Raw genomic sequence first — 14158 nt, forward strand, 5'->3', positions numbered from 1 at the left:
AGAAATAGAATAAAAACAGATCCACATCCTTTACTTCCATGCTAATCATGGAGCGTTTCTCTAAAGATGAACACTACGGCTGCATCCAAAACCAAAGGTAGCTGTCTTGGTGCCTCGCTGCCCCATCAGTCAAAGTGACAGTGACTCAACAGACAGTGTTTGCGTATTAAGTTACCTCCAGGAACTGGTTTTAGACAGGCTACTGAGGCAGCATAACTTTACATCATTGCTTGGATACCAGCAACTGATTAACGCCATTAGGTGTCCACTAAAGGTGAAAGCAAATGGAATCAAAAGTTGGAAAAAGTGAATAAAAACGTACACTTATACACAAATTGGCTATAAACTGCCTCTTCGGCCACCATTTTGTATTCTTCAGCTCAACCGCTGTGGATTTGGGAGCACAGGATTGTGGGATTTCATAGGCAGCGAAGGATGCATCTATGCTGCCTTCAAAAATTGATCAAACGAAGGTCTGTGTAGACAAGATGTGACACAAACATTGGATTTGGACATGCCTTGATCCCTTCCGATCTCTGTATACTGCCTCTAGGTTCAGCATTTTCCTGGTTTCAGACGCAGCCTACGTTTACTACATAAACCATGAAAGTGTGTTACAGTACAAGACAATAATTGATTACAAAACATTGTTAATCTGCCGGTCTCCCTGTATCATCCATCCCAAAAATCATGTCAGTTCTCGCCGGGACAGCAAGCAGGATTGAATTCACAAATTCATACTAAACACAGGCTGAATGTATTAAAAATACACTACACTGAAAATATATTAAAGAGGAAAATATCAGAGCCTCGGTAGCTCAGCAAGTAAAGACGCTGACTACCACACCTGGAGTCGCAAGTTCAAATCAGGGCGTGCTGAGTGAATCCAATCAGGCTTCCTAAGCAACCAATTGGCCCGGTTGCTAGGGTTGGTAGAATCACGTTTGGTTAACCTCCTCGTGGTCGCTATAATGTGGTTGTTGCTCTCCGTGGGGTGTGTGGCAAGTTGTGCGAGGATGCCGCGGAGAATAGCGTGAAGCCTCCAGACGCGCTACGTCTCAGCGGCAACACGCTCAACAAGCCACGTGATATGATGCGCGGATTGACATTCTCCGCCACCTGGATGAGGCAAGTCACTACACTGCCACGAGGACTTAGAGCGCATTGGGAACTGGGCATTCCAAATTGGGGAGAAAATCTACAAAACAAAATAGGAAAATATAAAAATTCACATTAATTTTTTTATTTAAATGATTTATAAACAGTTGGCTACATGCATATTTGGGTAGCTGTTTTGCGTTCACGTTTTCATTTTACAGTAAGGAATTTTTCTCCGATGTTGATGTTTTCAAGTTTGCATTAAAATGGTTGGTCAGTAAAAAATAAATATTTGTATAAATAAAGCTTTGATTGAACAAAAATGTTTCTTGTATTTTTGGAGTTTCAAGCTGTACACAACTTACAGTTTATTATTGTTAATGATAAATAAATCAAGTCTCAGTTGCCTCCGCTTCTGAGACCGTCAATCCACGCATCTTATCACGTGGCTCGTTGTGCATGACACCGCAGAGACTCTGCATGTGAGGGCTCATGCTACACTCCACGATCCATGCACAACTTACCACACACCCCATTGAGCGCGAGAACCCCTAATAACGACCACGAGGAGGTCACCCCATGTCTACCCTTCCTAGCAACTGGGCCAATTTGGTTGCTTAGGAGACCTAGCTGGAGTCACTCAGCACACCCTGGATCCGAACTAGTGACTCCAGGGGTGGTAGTCAGTGTCAATACTCGCCGAGCTACCCAGGCCCCAGAAGTATCACTCTTTAAAAAAAGCAAAAATTGTAAAAGCAATAAAAAAGTGAAAGGGGCCAATTTTTGGATGGGTTTAAAGGCTTAATTGTGAAGCTTATAATTTTATAAAAGCACTTACATTAATTCTTCTGTTAAAACTCATGCATTATTTGAGCTGTAAATTTGTTTAAATCGTAATTTTTTACAGTAATGTTAGGGTTTGTTGGCTTTATCTTTACACAGAAAAGATTAGTAAGTGATTTTATCACACTAAAATCATCTTAACATGCTTATTGTTTATGACTTGTGGCTATACTTTTGAAACCGTGAATATTTAAAATGTTTATGGATTGGCCTCCATTCACTTCCACATTTACATTTACATTTATGCATTTGGCAGATGCTTTTATCCAAAGTGACTTACAGTGCACTTATAACAGGGACAATTCCCCTGAGCAACCTGGAGTTAAGTGCCTTGCTCAAGGACACAATGGTGGTGACTGTGGGGATCGAACCACCTTCTGATTAACAGTTATGTGCTTTAGACCACTACACCACCACCACCACTCCACTTTGAAGAGGATGAAAATGTTGTCCCAGAAATCAGGTCTGCTGGACTAAAATTCCTTGTATTGCATTCACGTTAACCAATAAATGACTACTGGTGGGATTTTAAATAAGCTGCCCAGGTGACATCAGCGAAAAATACAGCTGTTTAAGAAGCAGAGTACTTATTACATTTTGTTGAACGATTCATTTTTTGGAATAATTTTTGAAAGATTATTTTTGGAATAACACGCTCTGATGAATCATGTACAATAAATTCAGGCCACGTCCGCACTAATCCGTTCAAGTTTGAAACCTCCGTTTTCAGTTTCCAATAGTTATTGTTTTCCAAAGTATGTGGATATGGAGATCATTTCAGTTTCAGTGTGGATGCACTGATCCTAAATGAACATTACTTTTACATACCCATCTCTCAGGTCAAAGGAGCACATTTCTTATGGTGTCATTTTCTGTACCCAAATAAATATCCACACATTCAAACGGTGATGCGAGCGACATTACTTAGATAAAGTATTGACGGTAAATTAATGATAATGTGTATTTCAAGCACCTAATTTCTGTCTAATTTGTTGTTTTTTTTTTCCTATTAAACAAAAGTTTGATTACTCACATCCACAATCTGTCACAACCACTTCCGTCTGGTGCTCTCATATTTCAATTACTTCTCAGTTCAAGAGAAAGGCAGAAAACAGGCAGGAAAAAGAGCCCACATCCAGAGTCATCTGCGGTCTAATCATCACTGATGATGTAGCTGTTGAGTGGAAAATGTTGACATTACAGCTGATGGTTTTTTCTCACGAGCCACCGGCCCTGGTCATTCATCCCAGCATGACACAAACTTGGCCAGCAATAGTGAGGGTGAAGCAGCACAGAAAAAGGGAGGTGTATAAATACCTGCCATTAGAAACCTACAGCATACACACTGCCTGCTGTACATGGGCACTGCACAAAATGATTTGAAATCTATATTATGAATTTATTTTTTGACTGAATTTTAGTAACACTACATACCAGTCATGACAAACACATTTTAGAAAGGGGTGAGACAAGGAAGTCCTGATGTCAGTACTAAAGGGGAAGGCTGAACTTATGAATAGTATTAGCTCAGGTAATCTTCCTAGACTGTCCATTCAGGTATCCATATAAATATTTATGAGCCAGCGCACCTTGGTATACTTATAAATTCATGTCACATGCAGATATGCATGTTTTTACAGGCGTTCCATGCGGACCCTGCATTGTGAAACAATCAGCTTTACATCTGCTTAAATACATTTACACTAACTTTCAGTTTTGAGAAACTGTCTGAGTGATCCATTAAATGAAAATTCTGGGTTCAATACAAGTTAAGCTCTATCTACAGCATTTATGTCATAATTAATTTCAACTTGTCCCCTCTTTTCTTAAAAAAAAAAAAGCAAATATCTGGGTTCCAGTGAGACACTTACAATGGAAGAGAATGGGGCCAATGGAACATTTTAATAACAGATGAAAAGACCAAAACTGGTCAACTGGGTTAAAAATGCAATCCTGGTTCTGGTGTCCCTGTGACATACTATAGGTGAGCTACACCAATAGACAAAAGCAGAGTTTTCAAGAACAGCCTTAAAAAATATACGCAACAGTCTGGTTTCAGTCAAGGTTTAAAAATGCCATGTCACTCTTCTACTTGCTATATTAACAAGTCAATTCTTACCTAACGTCAATGCGGAAATTCCCACCCTAAAGGGAAATGGAATTTATGCGCAATGGATGTAATAATTACCCGTGTTCTCATTACATCTTAAGCATCCTAATTTAAAATTGCTGTCAGGAAAATATGCAACAACTTGCATAACTTCTCAAACAGCAATAACACACAAATTTCTCTCACTATTTCTTGAATTAATCTTTACTTTATAATGTGGCATATATCACATTTATTTTATTCTATTTGTATTTATTTTTTCTCATTATTATCATCTCTGTCTTGTTGCTGTATTGCAATGTTGTGCACTGGAAGCTCCAGCCACCAAGACAAATTCCTTGTATGTGTAAGCTTATTTGGCAATACAGCAGATTCTGATAAAAATGTTCTAACTCATCTGATTGAATGAGCCACGTTCGAAGCCATTAAACATTGATAAACGCTATTAAACACATTTGCGTCTGCACGTACTACTGTGCAAATTGCAGTTGCTTTGTTTCTTTGCAACCATAAATACATTAAATCAACTATTTTACTTGGGGTAAGAAAAATTGCTTATTCCGAAGCCATTTTTATAGTGATTTTACCATGAGTAAGGACTGTTTTACCCCCTTAACCATTAAATCACAGTAACACTAAGGACATTTGTGACTTATTGCTTTAGCTCCAGCTCTTTTTTAAAGTGGTTTGAGTGATTAAGAAGAGATTTACAGGAGGAATGAAAAGCCTGCAGGTGTAAATCACTCTAAAGGCAGTTTTAATACACAATTATTATCAGTGCTAAAAAAAAAAAAAAAAAGGTACATTCGTAAAATATTAACACAATAAGATCTGACCTTTTCAAGGTTTAAAGTTTACTGGTATGTTCTTTTCATTTAAGTTTTCAATGATTTTCTAAGATGACTTGACTTGAAAAGCAGCATGTGGAAATCTTGTCATGCACTTGTAACAAACTTGTTTGAGGGCTACAAAATGTATCATGCCATTTTCTGAGATTTCCCAATCTTAGCATTAGTCTAAGAAAAAAAGGATATGAATGACAAACATGGTTGTGAAACAGACAACCACTGCTAACCAGCAAGTGGTGGTGGAGGCGTAGTGGCTAAAGCACAGGGCTGTTAATCAGAAGGTCGCAGGTTCTAACCCCACGGCCACCACCATTGTTTCCTTGAGCAAGACACTTAACTCCAGGTTGCTCCGGGGGGATTGTCCCTGTAATAATTGCACTGTAAGTCGCTTTGGATAAAAGCGTCTGCCAAATGCGTAAATGTATCATAATGTTGCAAGTATAGCCTAATAGAAATATTCAACCAAGGGAGGAGACTGAGAATAATTTGTATTAGAAATGGCTGCACAGAATGACAGATGGCTAGTTATGCAACAAAAAACAATTTTTTTTTTTTTTTTTACATCTATAAATTAAGCCAGCAATTTCATTTTGTAGGCAGATGTCTGAAACATTTGGGGAAGATACACAATTGCACCATGACTCAATTCTGTCTTACTGTAGAAAAACTAAATATAGCCACAAGAGACTATTGTCGGGGGCCAAACACATATGGCGACTATTATGATATAGCAGACATTGCACTCACATATCCGTATTCTCCCTAAAAATTCCCCAAATGCACTGTAAAACCAGGGAGCATACTTGCTCAATATGTTCCCTTACCAGAAAAGTCCCCATGTCTTCTGGAGTCTGAAGTGTAAAACTATGATGTCCAAGCATTATTGTCTCATAAAAAGAGATGTTGTTTGTAATGTCTTTAATTGATAATTACCATGAAAGTGAAAACATATTTTTAATATTCAAGTTGTTAAAAGAAGGTTTAAAATACTTTACACTTTCCTGACTTCTCTCTCCCTTTTATCTTGCAGATGGATGCATCAGACAGAGGGTTGGGAGTGGTACTCTCCCAAATGGTGGCGGGGAGGAGCATCCAGTGCTGTACATTAGTTGCAAACTTTCATTGAGGGAGACTATGTACAGCATGATTGAGAAGGTGTGTTTGGCCAACAAGTGGGCGGTCCTCACCCTCCAGTGCTATCTGATGGGGTGTGCTTTCATCCTCTGTTCGGACTATGACCCGCTCCTTTGGTTACATTGCATGAAGGATACCAACACGCAGATCACCCGTTGGTACCTGGCTCTCCAGCCTTTTAAGTTGAGGTGATCTAGAGGTGAGGCACAGATGGCTGTGGTGGACTTCCTCTCTAGAAATGGGGGTGAGGATTAGGTGATGGGCAATGGGTGTATGTGGTATGGGTGTGGCCGAGAGACGTCTGTGGAGGGCGAGGCTGGGAGAGAGAGAGAACGGTAAAGATTGACACCTGGGGAAAATTATCTCTGACAGCTGTTTTGTGTTAACAGTGAAAGCCGGTAAGAGATAACAGCAGCAGTGAAGGAGGGAGAACTGAAGTTGAATACGCTGTGGACAGCAGCGTGCATTTACGTCAGTGTGAACCTTGAAGTAAGGACTTTATGTTGATCTAGAAGAAACCTGAACAGTTTTGTGTGAAAAATAAAGCACTGTGAAGTGTGTAAGCTGGTTCCAGCTTTCTCCTTTCCCCCTTTACTGACCTGGAAGTGTCACAATCTCTTAAAACATGCCCTAAAATAAAAAATAATCCACAAAAAAAAAAATTACTAAAAACTAAACTACTATGAAAGCACAAATTAAAAATAAATTAGAAACAAAAAAATAATATTAAAATAAAACTTAAAGAATATTTCTCCTGATTGCAAATCCACAAAAATTGCTGTAAAGAAAGAGCAGAGGCCTGTTAACACATGGTGGGCCACACTACTGAGTCGAAACATGACACGCTCCTGAAATCCTGAAACAACACTAAGAGAAAGGCAGAACTCCCTTAGGACAGGAGAAGGCTGATTTGGCTTCAAGTAACAATACTGTGGCCGTTTCCTGAGTGGGCATCCTGTTGGCCATGCATTGCATTCCAGCACATGGTCAGCACTTTGAGTCCAGAGAAACTGAACAGGTCACTTACTCTCTCACCCATTCAAAATACAATAACTCCACTCAATAGCACCTTAGGTTTGTCTGGAGGTGACATAAAAACTCCCAAACAAACAAAAACAGACATTAACTTTTTCCTTTGAAATCTAAAAACTTTTGTCAGTTACTGAAGTACAATATCCTCTCTTAAACATACTCGACTTCCTAAATGTTTCCTGGCTTCCCTGTGGCTTGCCAATATATGCAAAAGCTACAATGCATGCAACAACTCTCCTTCCTTTCATTTTCTCACTGAAAAATGGGGTTTCCTCCAACAGGGGTTGAAGCATTTATTAAAGCTTCAGTGGCTTCATGCATTATTAGTGGAGTGCTTAGTCAGAAAGTTCCAGATATTCTGAAGAGGATTCCTTGTAAACAATAACAAATGAAGTAGCTGGCTTATTTGCTGAGAAAAGGCCTTCTTCTATTCAGTGATTTCAGCAAAACATCTAACACTTTGGGTACATTTACCTCAGTTCTTTCAGAGAAGTTTAAAGGAATAATTTGCCCAAAAATGAAAATTCTGATTTGAATGGTTTTCGGCGGGACAGATAACAGCACCAACTAGATTTACAGCAATTTTCGGTATATTAACACATAATGCCCATTGGTTACTGGTGTGTTGTATAATTTATATGTCTGCTACTTTATTATTATTATTTACATTTATTTATATTACATTACCATATAACAGTATTGTGAAGCAGAGCAAGAAATGGCTATGCTAGCTACCGTACTGTAGCCTACTAAGGACTATTGTTTTACTTTTCATTTAACGTTAGAGTGGTTAAGTAAATGGGACTTGTTAAACATGTTCTTTAATTAATTAGCCCACATTACAATTTACTACATTGCTGGTACTTACATTTATAGTACTCGATGCAATGACAAAGTTAAATCTAATCTAAATATCAATCACACCAGCTCAATTTAAGCCAAGAAAGGAGTTTGGTCAATATTACAGAATATACAAGGCAAACAATTGCATTCAATAAAACATTTTATTATACAATATGTCCAGTGAGAGGGTAAAGGTGGTTCCCCCACCCATTGTCTTCCTCTCCTGTTATTTGCAATGCTAGATCTGGTGATCTAGATCAGTGGTCTTCAACCCTGGTCCTCAAGTACTCCCTGCCCTGCGTGTTTTATATGTTTCCCTCTTCTAACATACCTGATTCAAATGAATGGGTTGTTATCAGGCTTCAGCAGAGCTTGATGACAACCAAGTAATTGAATACTAACGATCTGTTATCTTACGATAAACTTTAACTAAAGCTGGCTACATGAAATACCACTAAACAAAATTGATAGGAGGTCCACTAATGCTTGGAATATGAAAACATTTCAGTCATTTCATCAACGTACCAGCGAGCGTGCTTCAGAAACACTGAAAATAAATGCGGTTGCACGTTGGAACTATAAAATTTTGAAACTATTGGTCGGCCCATGACACGAGTTACTACAGCATTCTTCGATTACATTTGAAGTCTATGGGAGTGTCACAAATCTCTTTTTCAATGGCTCTGGTGAATACCGACTGATCAGTCTGTTCATCATAAAATGATGACCGTATTACTTAGTATATGATGCACGAATCGAATGGACTATCTATTCTTTGCACACATACTCAAAGCAAGCATACTTCCAACTATGCTTGGCTGCTAAAAGGTGCTATCCAAATCTAAACAACCCCATAACACTGGGTTTTTGTGGACAGAAGAGTGGATGAGAGCATTTCTCTGCAGTAAACGACCATTTGAACACAACTACATACAAACGTCTTCCTTCATATTCCGTCAAAATAAAATCTCCGCCAAAATAAAGGCTTATGTGTTTAACCAGATTCATGGCATAGCAATGCTACATGCAAGCGTAATTAGTGCATCAAATTAGTACATAAATATGCTACTTTTTAATAATAATAATAATTAGTAGAATTTTACAAAAATATATTTCTTTATTTATTATTAATAATTATAAATTATTATTGGGTTCCAAAAAACAATAGTGAAAAGTAGTCTGAGACCCTATAACAAAATGGACAAAAACAGGTACACAGTAAAAAGATACAATGTGACGATGATGTGAATCTGTCCTGTCCCACTGTATTTTTATTATTATTATTATTTTTTTGTCTGTTTCTTTTTAAGAGTAAACACCCTTTCTTAATTAGTACTTATATTTGCAGTCCAAAAACCACATAAAAGCAGCATAAAGTAATCCATACGTCTCCAGTGGTTAAATCCATGTATTCTTAAGTGATCTGATCATTTTTGGGCTGTGAACAATCCTCACCCAAAACCGAATTTTATGCTGACTTTATGCACTTTTTGGAGCTTCAAAGTTTTGGTTACCATTCACTTGCATTCTTCTAAAAGTCTCCATTTGTGTTCTGAAGAATGAAAGTCATACACAACTCCAGGGTGATTCACAACTGTGACAATATTGGCTAATGTGTATCACAACTGTGATAATATTGTCGGACTAGGATGCACTGTCTGTTTTGTTCACTAAAAAGAATTGGTTCATAAGAGTCACTTGTTTGAATCTGAATACACGTGCTGGATGTTGTGTTCCGCCTGCAAGGACAAACTCATTTGAAAGATGTACTTGCCATTTTTTGTGATATACAGCTTTTTTATCACACCAACATTCAATTCAGATGCCAAACTGACATTCACAACTCAGGAAAATATTTAAAATATTTTTGAACCTGTGCTTGCACGTAACATCATCCGTCTGCAGCACTGCAGCGATAAGAATAGAAGAAATTTTTTTTTAAATATTTACATTTCTTGTTGCACTTACATCTGTTTTGTATACTATTCTGATGATAGTGAAACTTTGTAATATGGCACTTTTTGTACCACTGTCCCCCTAAGATGATTCGCTGATGTTTTTTTTCCTCTTTTGTAAGTCGCTTTGGATAAACGCGTCTGCCAAATGAATAAATGTAAATGTAAATGTAATACTCCACAAATCATACTTCACTTATCATTACTCAGATTATTTGCATAATCACAATATCACAATCGCAATATTCTGTTTACATGATCAACAATTTAATCACAGTACTGCCTGAAATCACAACCTAATCGCATTATGAGGGTGCATGTAAACGTGATAATTGTTAAACCCGAATGAACAGTCATACCCTTTGCTCTATCGCAAACACACACCTGTCATGCACACAGACACATGCACATTTTACACAAAAACATAAACACTCCTGTAAGATAACCATGTTCACACCATGGTAGCCAAATGTAAAATAATTCTAGTTTCCACAAACCCGATCTCCATAACTGACTTACACTGAAATTCCTCCCAGAACAATTACATTAATTTCCATCAGCAAACACCTTAAGGACTAATGCAACAGGCTCTAGCTATGAATACGTACCTACATGTAGGACATGATCTGAAGTCAGTTTTCATACACATTTGAATGACTGATTTATGGGTGGTTAGGAAACAGAACTGATCTGACATTAGTTGATATAGTAGATATTAGCGTATTGGGGAAGACAGCCAGTTTTACTACATGTCGTCTATATTGCACTGGTTACACCAGGGAGTAAAGAAATGCTGCTCAGCCTCACAATATACCAGACAAGTTTAAAACTACACAAATGCATGGAAGTCAGCTGAAACGCCCTCATTGCAGGGGTAGTAGACAGAGATGGGTAGGGTAGAGGCATTCGAAGAAATTTCATATTGGCTTGGCAACTTGGATTCATTCTTTTTGTGTGTATGCTCAAGTTGTGACCACAGGGATATTTGTTGAGGGTCAGGTGGGGTTAGGGCTTGGGAGGGGGAATAATGGGGGTTTATAGTTGATTCTGTAAATATATGTTTTGCTTTTCTGTTTCATTGTGTGAATCAATAAAAAGTGTTAATCAGAGGGAAAAACAATTATGGTGATTTAAATTTGTCACTAGGACTAAAATTCATTCGTAGTTTAATTTGAATTACCCTGCACTAATATCTACATTAATTAAGATGGTTGTAGTATAAGTTCTGATGACATAACTCTCAAGAGAGATCAGAGAAATAATTAGAGAACGCAAATGTGCTTGACATGTTTCTATTCTAATGTCCATTACACAAAATGAGCTAATGCAAAGCTGAAATTTCTGCATGATATTTAAATGAATTGCCAGTATAGCAAAACTTTAATGAGGAGATTGCTTTGGCAGGTGTGTGCAGCCAATTTAATCAGCTGAAGTGTTCATGGCAAAGAAGCGAATAAATAACATTAGCAACCCCAAATGCATTCTCACTATTTTTGTAAAAGAGAAAAGCTAAACCAAAAATCTTAAAATGTTCTTTAGTTTTAAGCAGCCTATTTGCAGAATGTTTTCATCTAAATTATATATATATATATTACACACACACACACACACACAGTACTGTGCAAACGTTTTAGGCACTTGTGAATTGTTTTCATTTATCACTTAATGTCATACAAGCCCAGTAAACATAAAAATACCTAAATAAATATTTGGTATGACCACCTTTGCCTTTAAAACAGCACCAATTCTCCTAGGTACACCTGGACACAGTTTTTCTTGGTTGTTGGCAGATAGGATGTTCAAAGCTTCTTGGGAGTATTCGCAACAGTTCTTCTATCTATTAAGACTGTCTCAATTGCTTCTGTCTCTTTATGTAATCTCAGACTGACATGATGTTCAGTGGGGGGCTTTGTGAGGGCCATGGCATCTGTTGCAGGGCTCCCTGTTCTTCTGGTCAAATCTTTTCTAATTGCAAACGTAAAGTTTGATAGTCTAATGTTTATATTTTCTACAGACACACTAAATCTGAAGATATAAATAACCATCTTAAGACAAATGCTTTTGTGAAGCATCTTATGTCATTCTTTAGCATCTTATTATTATAAACTACATGATATCAAATAGATACATCTGTAGTTTACTTAAGTGGTCCTTCACGGCAATGAACGCAATTAGCTCTATAACACATAGACACTTATGTTGTTGAAACTTAACAAGATCAGTGTACTTTTTAAAAGTATCATATAAACAAAACAGTCTGTTTGCTGAACAGTCTTTTCCCCTCAGACTATCCATCTCATCAACAATTAAAACTTCCCCATTGAGCAATAATTATGCACAATAAACAGTTTAGTCTTTTTATATTTATCCAACACATCCTATCTCTTCTGACATTACATTCCCTTGAACATATATGTGTAATATATGTGTGTGTGTGTGTGTGTGTGTGTGTGTGTATTTTTGTATTATTGTGTATATTCTATATATACTACATTTTCTATTACATTTATATTTTTATACAATTTTTATTTATTTATTTTTTTAGTATTTTTGTATTATTATTATTATTATCGCTGTCTTGTTGCTGTATTGTACTGTTCTGTGGAATGTTTACATCTAAATATATGTCAATAAGACAAAAGGAACAAATATTTCTCAGCGATGTAAACAATGAGCAATTGCATCACGAGTTCCATTAATACAACCTGATTAAATGCAACCCAGCCTGATTATTAGTATATATTTCAGAGTATCAAAGAGGACATGAAGGCATCTGTTTGGACTCAATGATAGTTTATCGAAGTGGAAAATATGTTGATATTATTTTCGGGAATGTTTAAACTCTCATACACACAGACACTTATGTTGTTGCAACGTCACAAGATGTGTGTTCTTTTAAAAGGTAACCTTTTAACAAAACAGTCTACTTGTGGATGTGTTATGTAAACGGATTAAATTAAGCTAATACTCTAAATAAACACACAAACTCTCATTGTTAGTTTTCAGCTGTTAAATCTTGATGTTGAGGCCATTTGTCTACCTGATTCAGGTACGTTTCCTCCACATGCGCACTGGCGAATGAAACATGGCGAAGAAAAAGTTTCATGAAAACAATATGTACAGATGGGACAAGAGACACATCGACTCACCATATGAACAGTAATCGCGAGTTGTATTCCTGAAATTCTGTCCGTTTCCAGTGAAATTACTGATGATGAGAAATTCCCATTGACTCCAGCTGAATTTCGCCGTCAAACTGCTGGACTGACACAAAGCGGAAGCGACACGCGACTCTGTATGTACACTACATTCTATGACATCATAGGCTACTCGTCTTCTTTAATGAATGACTGTTTTTCTCTTTTCACTCTATTAGTTACTCTGAAATGCTATTCCGTGAGCTCAAAGGTCCCCGCAGTAGTCCTGTGTGTGTACTACTGACATGAGCGGCAGTAGTGAGCTCCAGAGTTTACTAACTGACTGCTGACACCTGAAATTCTGGATTCGAGCTGGTTTCAGTGCGGAGGTCAAACCCCGCCTCTGCTCTAGTACACTATTTACTGCAGTCCCGGCGAAGGGAGGAGTTACCTCACAATTTTTCTATTCCCTTGCGCTCTCACACTTTCCCTTGCTGTGTCGAAACAGAGCTGCTACACATTTGGATGGCGATATACACAGTGGCTCTGTTTCAAATTGTAGCGCTGCCTACATAGACAGCCTTTTTGGCCAGTGTGTGTGTGACTCGGAATGCGTCTATTGGTGCACCAAATTGCTTTATAGGTAAGCAGCTCCCTAGTTTAGGAGACACTTCCTCTGTTTAAGAGAAATAGCATAGTACCATATATGCCATTTGCTAGTTCCATACTTCTCATATTATTTCTGTGGTATCTTGTATGAATATTGTGCACAGTTTGCAAATTGTCTGTGTGTATAGAATATAGAGGTTGGTATAGAGGACCAAACCTGCACAAATGAAAAAGAAAGAAATAAAGAACTAGCCTAAAATAACCAAAGTGGGGAAATGTTTTAGGCTATACATTTCCCTAAATTTACATTTTTGGAATTATATTATATGTGTAAAAATTACATGTTTATTTATTTATTGTCAGGATTGACTTATACAAAACAGAGCATACTGCAAAGAATACTATATCCTCGAATGCAATGTACTGCACTTTGCCATCAATTTCCAGTGTGAGAAATGAACCAAAAGCAAAATCCCTGCTGAAAATAAAACACACATTAAAACATAGTTCACCCAAAAATGAAAATTCTGTGATTATTTGCTCACCCCT

The 14158-nt window shown here is 37.4% G+C and overlaps 1 protein-coding gene across 4 annotated transcripts in view; it reads right to left on the bottom strand.

Annotated features, from left to right (window-relative positions):
• Window positions 1–13373, bottom strand: part of LOC127653224 (inactive ubiquitin carboxyl-terminal hydrolase 53-like) — a 64291-nt gene extending 50918 nt beyond the window's left edge. For all 4 annotated transcript variants that reach the window (XM_052139858.1, XM_052139849.1, XM_052139833.1 and 1 more), the window contains exon 1: window positions 13013–13373. The gene's annotated coding sequence lies outside the window, so the exon portion shown is untranslated. The remainder of the gene's footprint in view (window positions 1–13012) is intronic.
• Between the last annotated feature and the right edge of the window lie 785 nt (window positions 13374–14158).

Source organism: Xyrauchen texanus, chromosome 2 (genome assembly GCF_025860055.1).
Source record: "Xyrauchen texanus isolate HMW12.3.18 chromosome 2, RBS_HiC_50CHRs, whole genome shotgun sequence".
Lineage (NCBI taxonomy): Eukaryota > Metazoa > Chordata > Actinopteri > Cypriniformes > Catostomidae > Xyrauchen > Xyrauchen texanus.